Genomic DNA, 13,749 nt, shown 5'->3' on the forward strand with positions numbered 1-13,749 from the left:
CTCTCTATATATATATATATATATTTGCCTTTTTTGGACATTTTATATAAATGGAATAATACAATTTGTGTTCTTTTGTGTCTGACTTCTTTCACTAAGCATACTGTTTTTGAGGTTCATCCATGTTTTAGCATGCACAAATACTTTGTTCTTTTTTATTACCAAATATCATTCCATCCTATAGATATTCAAATATTGTTTATCTAGTTGATGAACAAATATTCTTTATCCAGTTGATGAACATTTGGATTGTTTCTAGGTTTTAGTTATTTTAAATAATATTGCTGCAAATATTCCCATATGTTTATTTGTATGAACCAACATTTTGCTGGGTCATACAGCAACTCAATATTTAACGTTTTAAGAAACTACTAAACTGTTTTCCAAAGTGGCTGAACCCTTTCCTTTCTCACAGCAATGTATGAGAGTTCCATTTCTTCCATATTCTTGTTAGATAACAAGAACACTTTTTGATTATGGCTATCCTAGTTGGTAAGAAATGGCATCTTATTATGGGTTTTTAAAAAAATATTTTATTTATTTATTTGAGAGAGAGAAAGAGAGAATGAGCAAGGGCATCTGGGCAGAGGAAGAGGGAGAAGAAGACTCCTTGCTAAGTGAGGAGCCTGACACAGGGCTGGATACCAGGGCCTTGAGATCAGACCTGAGCTGAAGGAGACCTTTATTCTGGTGCCCCTTATTCAGGTTTCAATTCGCATTTCCTGGATAATGATGCAGCATCTTTTCAAGTGCTTATTGGCCATTTGTATATCTTCTTTGGAGAGATATCTATTCAAATCTTTTACCCATATTTAATTGGGTTATTTGTCTTGTCCAAATTCAACTTTTCACATGTGGATAGCAAATTGTTCCAGAACTAGTTTCTGAAAAGGCTACTTCTTTCCTGTTAAATCTTCTTAATAACTTTGTTAAAAAATAATTGACCACAATGTAAGGGCTTACTTTTGGGCTTTCAGTTCTATTCCATTGATCTCTTTGTCTACCCTTATGCCAGAACATACTGTCTTTGTTATTGTAGCTTTATAACAAGCTTCACAATTTAGCATTATGAGTCCTTCCAATTTGATCATCTTTTTAAATATTGTTTTGGCTATTCTGGGTTCCTTAATTTCCATGTGAATCTTGGGTTTAGCTGTTCAATTTCTGTTAAAAAAAAAAAACTAGGATTTTGATAATTGTGTTTAACCTATAGATAATTTGGTGAGTATTGCCATCTTAAAAAAAAATTCAATGTTTCAATCCATAGCCATAAGGTATCTTTCCATTTAGTTAGCTCTTCTTTAATTTCTTCTGATATTTTATAATTTTCCATGAGCATGACTTGCACTCCTTTTATTCAATTTTTCCTAAGTGTTTTGTTCTTTTGGATGCTATTTTAAATGGAATTGTTATCCTAACTTATTTTTAGATTTTCATTGCTAGTGAATGTCCCTTTCTTTTGATCTACATTGTCATGTTTCAGATGTTCCATACTGGTTTTACTATTTCTCTCTCAAAGTGAACTCTATCCATGGCATTTGTTAACACAGTGAGTGCAAAGCCTTTTTCCCAACAGCCTGAACTCCTATTTATGACCACATCCCTATTTCAGCAGTGCAGAAGGCAAATTGTTTGCCTGACATAAGAAAGACAGTAACCATATGTGAAATAATTATTTTTAAATGATGCCATAAAACCCCCAATCCAGTTTCTGCTGGCAAGCATACATGATAAAAAGGGATTTGACACATGGCTAAGGGACAGAAACATTTAAACTCCATAGTTTTTAATTAATACACATGGATATCAAAAAGAAAAAAAAATATTTAGAGGAAGAGGTAAGAGCCCTGTTCTGGATGCCTCTAAAAAGAGCACATCCTTGGTGCTAGGGGTGGTAGATGATGATGGGAATGTTATTTGGGAAAACTTCCTCCTCTGGTTTCCTGCCTGTGAATGGAGCTGAAGCATTCCAACTGAGGGTTTCTCCTCCCCTCTTTCCATATTCTGCCTCTGGGGAGAGTAACTGGGCTGTCTTTCTTCAGCTGCACTCTCTTCTTTCTCTCGAAAGTAGCCAAAGCACTACTGAGAGCATAAATCCTTCCATGTCTTCTGGGGCTGCCTCACATGGACGCTGCTATGGGGCAAGGCGAGAGGGAATGTAAATCAGCATAATTCTACAGTTCAAGCCAAAAGCCAGTAAGAAAGATAATATTTTGCCCTCTATGTTTACTCTGTTTCATTTTGAATCTTTTTAATAAGTTATGGATAAATAACTCTGTTTTTTGGCAGTCCCCTCAGAAATTCCAACAAAAATAACAATAATGATAATAATAGTTAATATTTATCAACTACTCCTGGTATGTTTAACATTTACAGATTAATGAAATATTTGAAATATTTCTATTTCATAAAGATCGCTATGATCTATCATACACATGGGGAAAAATTTTAAAGCACCCAGAGGTTAAGCAACTTATTCACAGTAACTGAACTAGTAAATACCAGAGCCAGGATATAAATTCAAGCAGTTTAGCTCAGCACCTGTACTGTTAACCACTGCTTATACACCTATATGTGCAATTCTTAGTTTGCCAATAAGGAAATTGAGACACAGAGAAGGTAAGTAATTTGCCCAGGTTTGCCCAGGAAAGAAATGCTGGAGCTAATAATAATGAAACTAACAGCTCCCACTCAACCTCTGAGTTCTGGTAGGTTTAGATCTTGAGGTTCTGAGCCCCAAAATAGATGATGGGAGAGGCAAACCATTAAAAGGGTGATGCAGAGAAAGAAAGCCTCACAGACATTCTGTGTAGATTTACCCAAAGGAAGGTTACTGAGTGAGGATTCTCTCACCCAGGGTTCTGATGCACTGATCCTATTTATGTGGCCTCAATGCTACATACTTTCATATTCTTAAAGTGTATCACCTGTGATGAAAGACCAGTTTAAGTGAAGTTTTGTTGTTGCATTTCTGAGTAACCAAGGATAACATTTGGAAATGATTTAGTTTTACGTCAATGTTTGCTTCTGACCTTGAGATAGAATGACCGGACAACTGCCTTGGTTGCACCAGAGTATTTAAGGATCCTCAAAGGTAAGAGGTGCATTGGGGTTATTGGCAGACGTGTACCTCCAAGCCCAAGGAGATTAAGCAAGACAATACTTGCTAACGAACCCTGCTTACTATTGAAAAGTAGTTAGGTGCTCTTTACTTTAACTATTTGTGTCTCTTGGCAGAGCCAAATAAACATTTTCTGTTTTGGAAATCACCCAGAAATTGAAATGTCAAAGCAAAAGGATGAGAAGGGAGGCATTATTCAGAGTGAATTCCCTGCTTTTAAAATGTGTATGTGTTATGTGTTGGGTATGTGAAAATATATGACAGCAAATGTGCAATTCTAAATGAAGCACAATTCTAACAAAATTCTGTGGAATGGTTGCTGTAGAATTTGATCAAAGATCTATGGCTATTTTTGAGGAACTAAATGTTATTTTTGTTTCCAAACTTTTATCTGTTGTTTGACATATACTATGAAATGTTTCTTTTATAAGTAGAAAATGTTTAAGAAGATGCTATCTCATCCATTTCTTTCAGTCAGGACATTCTGTGGCTTCTCCTTTTCTTCCTCTGTAGTGATAAGTTACTGACTAACTTGCCCTCTCCCAAATCATTTTGAAGAATACAGCTAAGGCAAAGAAACATTTCATTTTTGGAAAAAGCTGGCTTGGCACTGAGATCACAGGGGCTACTCAAGTTACATTAAGATAATAAAGAACAGTATTTTTCCTGAAATTAGATTTTAGAAATACCTTTTCTGGTGTTTTTGTGTTCTTCATCATGCCTTATGGTCATGCAATCCTTATTTTCAAGTAACTCAATGTGCTTTGCAAACATTTCATTACTCTTACCTGGGTTTTGGTATTGAATTACATGTGCCATGGAAAAATTTTAACTTATAAGAATAGTTGTTTCTTTCTACAAATCAACTTCATCATATTCCATTTTCATTTTCTTGTTTATAAGGAGAGTCATTCACAGTCTCAATGTAGTTTCAACCTCTGTGCTAAATCAACCATCAAACAATCCACTAGCATGGAAATGAGAACATGACACCCAGATGTCCACTCCTCCATATTAAATCACTTTGTGGTTGGCTGTTTTCTTCTTTAAATTATGAGATCCTTGTGGGAAAAGATGACATTTTATATGTCCTATTTTGGGTCTGTGTGGGGCTTTGGGGAATCACCTGGTAGATTAGAAGGGGCTGCACATAGTAGGTATAAACTTCTGCTGTTTTATGGAAATTTACATTTAATTTTGTAAATTAAACTTTAACAGCAATTGGTCAAATTTGGAACAAAAGTAAGCTTTTGTTAAGTTATAGTAATTATCACAGTTATATGTGATTATTGAATATAGTATTTTACTAAGCATGATATGTATATAAGAATATGTAACAAGGCACAATAGATAAATTATCCCCCCCCCCAAAGTTTCTAATATATTTAGAAGAACAAACTCTGAATACAAAGTGACACAGAAATAATTGGTAAAATTGTACTAACAATGAAAAGTTCAGATCCAATTACATATATGTTTTAATACATGGAAAATATTTTATACATATACACACACACATATACTAAAGAGCCTAAATGATGTAGAAGGGGTTCAGCAGACTTTTCTGTAAAGATCTTCTGATCACTGGGACTGATTGTATATGGAATATATAAAGGCTTTTTATTTATTCATTTATTTAATTCATGAGCACCTACTCTATATTAGCCTGTCCTAGGTGCTAGGTAAAGAAAATTAAGGAAAACAAAGTCCTTCACCTGAATTATGGTGTATTGCTGATGATAGATGTGCAAACAAGAATTTATGTTATTATGAGCACAGTTCTGAGAATAAAAAGGAAGGTCACTTAGGCCAGGATGCTCAGCTAGCACTATGGAAAGATCCTTTGGTCTGTTGTGGTTAAAAGTGGTTTGTAGGGCAGCCCCTGTGGCCCAGCGGTTTGGCGCCGCCTGCAGCCCAGGGCACGATCCTGGAGACCCTGTATCGAGTCCCACGTCGGGCTCCCTGCATGGAACCTCCTTCTCCCTCTGCCTGTGTCTCTGCCTCTCTCTCTCTCTCTCTCTGCATCTCTATGAATAAATAAATAAATAATCTTTAAAAATTAAAAAAAAAGGATTAAAAAAAAGTGGTTTGTAGAGCTTATGAGGAGTCGGGGAATTGGGGATAAACCAGATACAGAGAAACTAATTAGAAGGTCCTTGCTGTTCTTCAGGCAGTTGATGAAGCTTGTCTGATGTTAGACAGTAACAGTAAAACCAAAAATTGCACAGATCCACTACAGACAAAGAAATAGCCTATTGACTCCTACCGTGGTACAATGAAAATGTTGATAACCAGGGTAAAGCTCAGTTCTTCCTCACCATAGATCCTAGAGGGTGGACTCATAACCTTGAAGACCCTTTCTGTGAGCTTCTGAAAGTGTGAGAGGAAATTACTCCTTTAAATACATACAAGCAGGTCCTGTTACGTGCAGGCATTCTTTGTTTCTGGTAATAAAAATGCCACATCGGACACAATTCTAGACCTCCATAAATCTTTTGAGGGAGGAAGCACTATGAGAAAAATTATCTCACATAAAATAATTAGCCTGTCAAATTTAAGAAAAATCACTACAAGAACACAGAGTTTGAATTAACCAATTCTAATAGGGAAGAGGTTTGGGGATGGAGGTATAGCTACCAAGAGGTCTACATCTATATTGGTACTTACAGGTCATCAGAGAGAAATGAGTCCAAGCATGAGGCAGAAGTGAATAGGAGTCTTGGTGCATGGATGATGAGAACAACTTTCCAGAATTCCTGTGAATTCCAGAGTGTAGTTCTGAAGTAATAATTAGATACTTCTCTTTCTCATTTACCATTCACAGTAAATAATAATTTGCTGCCCATATTTAGGTCCACTGAAACTAGAATGAGGTTTTATACCAATATTATGGTTATAGTTTACTTTAAAAACTTTTGGGTTTCTCATGTTTCAGTTAAGGTATAAAATGTATACAATGAGGTGCATATAGGGCACAGATCATTAGTCTATTGCTTAATGATTTTTTACATATGTATACACCCTTAATGCAGTCTGTCCCATTCAGATAGAGAAAATCTCCAACACCCTGCAAGTTTTCTCATTCTTGTTGGGATCAATACTACTCCAGCCTGACCGCAAGGGGGAGAAGGTTTATCACCATACATTAGCATTGCCAATTTTTGAACTCTCTAGAAGTGGAACCAGAGAAGTAGTGTTTACTCTCTTATGTCTGGTTTATTTCACTCAACATAACATTTGTGGAATTCATCAATGTTTTTATGTATATTTCTTGTTTTGTAGTATTCTATTATTGGAATATTGCATAATTTTATTTACCCACTCTCCTTTGGGCATATAGATATTTTTGAATAATGTTGCCATAAACACTTAAACATTTCCCCTGGGCAATTTGTTTTAAATACTGCGGCATAGTCACTGTGGTATTTTATATGTATTAATTAGTGTCAGGCAATCTACATATTAGGTGCTGTCAATTGCTGCAATCAAGGATTCACATCTTTGGCATTGTCACTTATCCTTTTTAATCAGAACAGCTCCATTTTAGAAGCAGCTACTTCTGAAGTACATGTACTGCATTATTTAAGGCACTCAACAATTGAATTTTTGATACAGGGATTTACAGCTGAAATTAGTTAGTGGTTTGCTAATTCGCATAATGAATGTTAGAAATGGGATCTCATTGATGAAAACAGTGAAAATAAAGATAAGAAGATTAGCTCAAACATTTTAGACACACTCTCCACATTAATTGAGTAGGATATATGCACTTAGCAAACCTGATAGCTTACGTGCTTGAGAAGGGTGCTAAAGACTTCGATTCTGAAAGAATTCTTTCTCCATCTATTGGCATGGAGGATTTTGGTTGGCTCACGATAATTATAAGCTGCCTTTCAGTGCATAGAATTTTGCATCTAGAATATAGTTATATTTGCCTCAACTATTAGTGCAAGATCAGATCAGTATCCAAAGAGAGAGAGAGAAAAATGGGCATTTATCAAACTGACAGAACAGGTTATGTAACCATTTTGTTCCTTCTTCTAAATCATATTCATTCCATAAATGTTGGTATGTGGTAAAATTTGTTCTGAAATTTGCTTTCATTATAACCTGCTGAGGTGTTTGTGGGAAGTAGCTAATGTCACCTTCCTCTAATTTTCCATAACCCTGATTCACCAAAAGCTCCTTAAAATTGTGCATGACCAACCTGTTTTGAGTAGTACAGTATTTTTGAATTGGATTTAATTCTCTACTCTTTCAGGGATAGGAAGATACAGGGCAGAGTGGAGTTTCAGTAGTTTGATCTCTTCTTGATTTTGGGCTCACCAAGTGTTTTATTTAGTCATGAGATGTTGGAAAACCTTATGAATGCACAAGAAGAATCATGCCCCAGACAGCCCAATGGTCCCGAGAGAGAGCAATAAGGAGCAGAACCCTCTTAGTAATATCAACCTGAGGCAAAATCTCCCCGATGACCTACAGATTTGTGAGAGTAAATGATTTTAAGTAACTGAGTTTTGTTCTTGTCATTTTATGGAGTCAGAAGTCAGAATTATTAAGGTATAATATCGTTGCAGTAAGTAAATTCATCCTTTTGAAGTGTAGTGTTTATGGATTTTGAAAAAATACACAGGTCACATAATCACCATCACAATCAACATATAGAACACTTCTATCACCACTGAAAGCTCTCTCATCCCCCTTTTAGACAATCACTTCCCTTCACTCTCAGTACCTGGCAACTATTGATTGGTTTTCTGTCTCTTGCGGTTTTGACTTTTCCAAACTGCCACTGCCATGAAGTATATAATATGAGGATTTTTTTTGGGGGGGGGGGCTTTTTTACATTTGGTACAATGCATTGGAGATTCATCTATATTGTTGCAAATATTGATGATGTGTTCTTTTGAGTTTCTGAGTAGGATTCTGTTGTATGCATTTATGAGTTGGTTTTTCCACATAGCAGTTGATAGATATTTGAAGTATTTCCATTTTTTGGAATGTTAAGAATAAAACCAGTTAGAAATATTTACACGCATGTCCTTGGGAGGACATAAAATTTTATTTCTTTTGAGTAATATCTGGGAGCAGAATTACTGAGTTGTTTGTTAAGTGTATGTTTAACTTTATAGGAAAACTCCCAAACTGGTTTCCCTAGTGATGGTACCATTTTACATTCTACCAAAATGTATGAAAGTTACAGTTACTCTATACCTTCAGCAATTTTTGGTACTTTCAGGTTTGGAGTTTTTTGACTGTTTTGTTTTGGTTTATTTAGCCATTGCTATAGATGTGAAGAGGTATGTCACTATGGTTTCAGTTTGGATTTCTCTAATTATTGATGTTGCACTTCTTTTCATATATTTATTTGCCATCTACTTTTAAAGTTTTAATCTTCTTCGGTGAAATATTTATTAAAATCTTTTGCCTATTTTTAAATTGGGTTATTTGTTTCCTTCTTCAGTTCTGTGAGTTCTTTATATATTCCAAATACCAGTTCTTTATCAGATACATGTTTTTCAAATATGAGCCAAAAGAAGAAACAGGAAGAGGCGACATTGGGGGGAGAAACCAATAATGTGATTACTGATTGGCAACTTACATCTCAGAATACGTCAACATGTGGGAATCATTGATCGGCTGTCCTCTCGGAGCTACCTACAGCATGATGGAAGGGTCCACATTTCATCCTCTTGATTACCTTTCATTCAACTTTAAAAATGTTAGCAGTGCAGAGCAGCTTGACACACTGAACTGCAGATGATCACAAGGTTCAATTTTCATGTATGTTAAATGACACTTAGCAACCGCTCTCTTGTCAGCTATTGCTTTAAAGAGATGGCTTTCTCTAACATCATTTTTTTCACCTGTTGCTTAGCAACACTGCTTATTTCACTAGCAAGGTACCTATGATGCATATTGACCTGAACAGAAACACATCCTCAAACAATAGAAGACACAAAGGGGGAGACTGTTCTGGTTTCCTAGTTTGGTTTCAGGGCTAGCACATGGCCCTTACTGTTAATGATATTAATGTACAAGTTAACCATTTTGTTTCACTTTTGATAACATGTTCTGTTTGTATTGATGCTGATTATTTTGCTCAAGCAGCTGTATGCCAGCATTTAAATTTCTTATGAAGAGCCTTTCTTCAAGCCGATTTTCAAACAGGAAAATAATCTCTTATTTAAAGTATGTTGAAATAGTTTGGCTTTACTTGAAAACTCCTCTAATTGCAATCAAAATATTAGGAAAGAGTGTCATAGAATTGTGTCTGTGCACTTGAAAAATTGAACATACTAACTTGAAATGATATGACATATTCAATAACATTTTGGAAAAATGTGGCGCTGTGCACTTCTGGCTACATACCTTACAGCCCTTCCTCCCATCCTCAGGATTTCTTTCTTGTTTACTTACCTCCCAACAGAGCAGCTAAAAATATTGAATAGTCACCTTGCTAGCTTCCATTGAAGTAGGACTTCAGACTGTGATTCAGTCTTGGCCACTGGGATCTGAGGGAGAAGTATGACTCAGTCTCTCAGATAAAGTTTCTTCCTTAAAATAAACACAGGAGGAAAACATCCTCTGTCCTTAGACATTGTTACTTCATGCCCTTCCAGAAAATGTGGCAACCATCTTGCAGCTATAAAGTGATAAGCCTAAACAGTATCAGTGAAAAAAAAAGTTTAAGTGACTCAAATAGAGTTCAGACACTTTATTCATCTGATGAGCATGAGGGAGCATCTGAAGAGTGGCTGACTTCACAAGTCAAAGTGGGATTATAGTTTTATGGGCTGAGAAGAAGAGGCATGGGTCTGGTGGATTTGGTCCAGTAGCAGTATTCACTGGACTGATTGGAGATTCTCATTCTCCCTCTCACCTTCTTCTTTAATGCCTCTTGCTTGAGATCATTGGGGAATTCCAAGAAGGATGCTTTTGAGAGCTGCTTTTATAAGTTATTATAATTATTGTTACATATTATTATTAGTTAACCTTCAGGAGAGAGAGGGAAGTAACTAAATATATAAAGACTGAAAGAAGAAAAGAGGTAGGAGACAAGGAGAAAAGAGAGGAGAGGGAAACTGAGTTTGCTCTAGTATGTCTTCTACTTTAATCCTCTTACAAGATCAAGCCAATATACCAAAAATGGTGAAGCAGAACAATGAGTCCTCATTATATTGCATAACAACTGGACCAATCAATACTGGAGCCAGAAAGAGCCTGAAAAGGGACTAGCCTCACTGAGGATAATTTCCCTTTCTGAAACTTACCTGATTTGAGATGCTAATTACATCTACAAAGTCCCTTCTCAAAGCAACTAGATTCCTGTTTGATTGAATAAATGGAAGAAGATGAGGGTATGTCAGGGGCTAGGAATCTTGAGGGTGATCTTATAATTCTGCCTAAAGCAGTAAAGTCTTATAAGAAATTTTAGTATACTATATAGCAACTTAGGTGTTCAGGATATATTTTTATTATATATATTTATTATGAAAGTTTTTGCAAAACAGTCATATACTCCTACTTAGACCTACAATTAACAATTATTATATCAACATCTATCATTTATATAAATGATAAAACATTTGTTTTGTCATATCTACCTTTCCCTTTATCCATCCATTAATTCATTTTATATTTTTAATGCATTTCAAAAGAACTTGAAGGCAACATATCCCCTAAATATTTCAGTATGTAAATTGTTAATTAGAATTCAATATTTGCTAGGGTTTTCTTTTGATGTATAAAATTTGCATACAATGAAATACACAAACCTTAATTGTTCTATGTGTTAAGGATTTTTTTCTAATTCCCCTCCCCCAACTTTATGGAGGTATCATTTATATATAATTTAGCCAGTTTAAGTGTATAGTTTGAAGACTTTTGACAAATATACAAACTCATGTAAGCCTCACCACTACTAAGATATAGTACATCATCCCAAAAGGTTCCTCTTGTTCTTTTGCAGTTAATCCTTTCCCCTCAACCTGGCTCCAGGCAATCAGTCAAAAAAAATGTTTTAACCAGGGCAGCCCAGGTGGCTCAGTGGTTTAGCACCGACCTTCAGCCCAGGGCATGATCCTGGAGACCTGGGATCGAGTCCCATGTTGGGCTCCCTGCATGGAGCCTGCTTCTCCCTCTGCCTGTGTCTCTTCCTCTCTCTCTCTCTCTCTCTCTCTCTCTCTGTGTGTCTTTCATGAATAAATAGAGCGAATCTTAAAAAAAAATGTTTTAACCAAAATGAATAACAAATAAGTAGTTATATAGCAAAGGTAATAAAAGTCCATAAACAAATAAGATTAAAAATATTAACAATGAAAATAAAAAGACAGGCCAACCAAAATGAAGACAAAATGGAAAGATATGAAATTTACAAGAAGCATCTAATTAAATGGCTAAAAGATATTTAGTCTTCTTAGTAGTCAGGGAAATAAAAGTCCAAACAAAAATAAAATATTCCTTTTTTTACCAATCACAATGTAAGGACATAAAATTAGTTGTATTTCTAATGTTGAGAAGGTGGGGAAATGGTAAAATGTGAATTGTTATAGACCTTTGATAAAAATAATCAATCTGGTGATAGCCAATAAAATCAAATCTACTGGCTAAAATGGCCTAATGTTTCCCTCAGCTTGATTGAACTTTTGACAGATTTCTTCCTGTCTCCTGGCCCCTGATCTCCTTTTCACTGTGGCCCTTATAGAATCCAGATGTCCTAACCACTGAGGGCCCTATTCTCTTAGAGTATTTGCTTTGGAAAGCTTGTAACTGTAAATCTTTCTCTGCCCCTTTGAGGTGTAAATTTTTTCAAAAGTCTTTTGTCAGTTTTACAACGAGGGCTATCTTTCTCAAGGATCTGGGAGCCATCCTTTTGAAATGTACTCATCTGGGAAGATAGTACCCTTCCCCCTAATCTCTGTGGATGGTAGGAACGTAATTTCAGTGGCTGCCTTCCTTCAAGTTGTAAAGTTATCTCCTGTCATGAAGATATGAGGACTGTGTACTTTTCCTTTGGGTTAAGCTAATGAGCAAACAGATGGCTTGTGATTTCTGTAGTCCCATCCCAGCTCTTAAACACTCCTTTTGTTTCAGCAGAATTGAGTGGACTTAAGTTGTGTTCTCTCTCCCCTATTGCAATAGCTTTGAATAAAGTTTTCAGTGTCTGATTAGCTTTGTCTGGTGCAATTTTTGTTTTAACACCACATATACCCTTCAATCTGGCAATCCCACTGCTGGAAATCTATCCCTTAAAAACAAAAGCATGGAATTTAATCAACACTGGTTATCTTGGAATGACTGTAAGAGGATGATAGAAAATAAAGAAAAAGTTATTTATAGAATCATGTCTCTATTGAAAGAGCATATATAATATGGTCCTCTTTATATAAACTTGTATATATATGTATATATACACATTCATAAAGAGATACCGGAAAAATGTTAAAAATAAATTAAATAAGCATTAAAATTAAACAAAATAATGAAATATACCTTGACATCCTCCCATGGGTTTAAATGATTGTTCCCTGCTTTTGTTTTTAAAGTGTTGTTTACTATAATTTATCATAGGGATTTTCTTATTGAATAATATTAATTAATGTGTCTGTTTCCCTCACTAGCACACAACACCCTTCTAAACAGAGTCTGTCATTTATTTAATTATCTCAAGCACTTAAAACAGTATATACAATCTGTTAAATGGTCAAAAGATGATTGGATTTGAATAAAGTTGATACCAAAATAATTTTAGGAAGACATATGAGGACACGAACAGAATAAGGAAATAAAATGGATCTTTAGAAAGTTGTGGAATTGGAGAATTTTTCAACATATTAAAGTTGCCTGTACTATAAAGCATAATAATACATCTTAGTCAGTTTAACAAACTTCGCATTTGGTTGTGTGTGCCCTACTGTTCATTGTTCAAGAGATATCCAGGTGAATAAATTCAGGCCCCTACTCTTGGGGACTTAATGGTCTCATGGGTATGCAAACATTGATGAAGTAGTATAGGTCTTAATGAGCACAACATTAGAAGTAGCGATTGAGATATTACAAGGTTAAAATGAAATATCTCATGTCAAAGCACTTTACAGGATTTACAGAATTCTATGTGTTCTAGACTTTTAACAGTATTAAATTGATTTTTATAGATTTCTCATCTCCTCTGTTAAAATATAAACTGGACTAACCAGTCACAATGTCTTAATTCTGATTTCTCTTCAGTGACATGCAGTTCCTTGCTGCAGTGGGCATTCCAAAATTCTCTGTTAACTGAAGGCACAGATGAATGCATTAGCAAATGAATGAATGATTGTTGTTCAATCAGCAGTGGCTTTCAAACACTAATGTATACCAGGTAAGCCTGCAGAGATTTTGATTTAGTTTATCGGGTAGTAAGGGCCAGGAAATTCATGGTTGGCACTTAAGTTAATTCTAATGTATCTAGTGTGCAGGTGATCTACTGAGAAATTCTAGCAAAGGCTGTAAGGTTTTGTTGCACTTAATTATCTTGTCTGATTTTGAAAAGCAAAGATAATTAGGACTTAACATTGTGCTCTAGCTCTTCCACTCCTTTTCTCCAATTGTAGTTCCTCAATTGGGCACATCTATAAGATATGCTG

At 35.4% G+C, this 13,749-nt stretch overlaps 2 long non-coding RNA genes across 2 annotated transcripts in view; one reads left to right on the top strand and one right to left on the bottom strand.

Annotated features, from left to right (window-relative positions):
• Window positions 1–13,749, top strand: part of LOC125753839 (uncharacterized) — a 92,927-nt gene that overhangs the window by 32,937 nt on the left and 46,241 nt on the right. The gene's annotated exons all lie outside the window — the stretch shown is intronic.
• The window catches only part of LOC118352583 (uncharacterized), a 79,938-nt gene that overhangs the window by 14,514 nt on the left and 51,675 nt on the right, over window positions 1–13,749 (bottom strand). The window contains exon 2 of the long non-coding RNA XR_004809911.2: window positions 9,542–9,636. This is a non-coding gene — a long non-coding RNA (uncharacterized LOC118352583). The remainder of the gene's footprint in view (window positions 1–9,541; window positions 9,637–13,749) is intronic.

This window comes from Canis lupus, chromosome 27 (genome assembly GCF_003254725.2).
Source record: "Canis lupus dingo isolate Sandy chromosome 27, ASM325472v2, whole genome shotgun sequence".
Taxonomy (NCBI): Eukaryota; Metazoa; Chordata; class Mammalia; order Carnivora; family Canidae; genus Canis; species Canis lupus.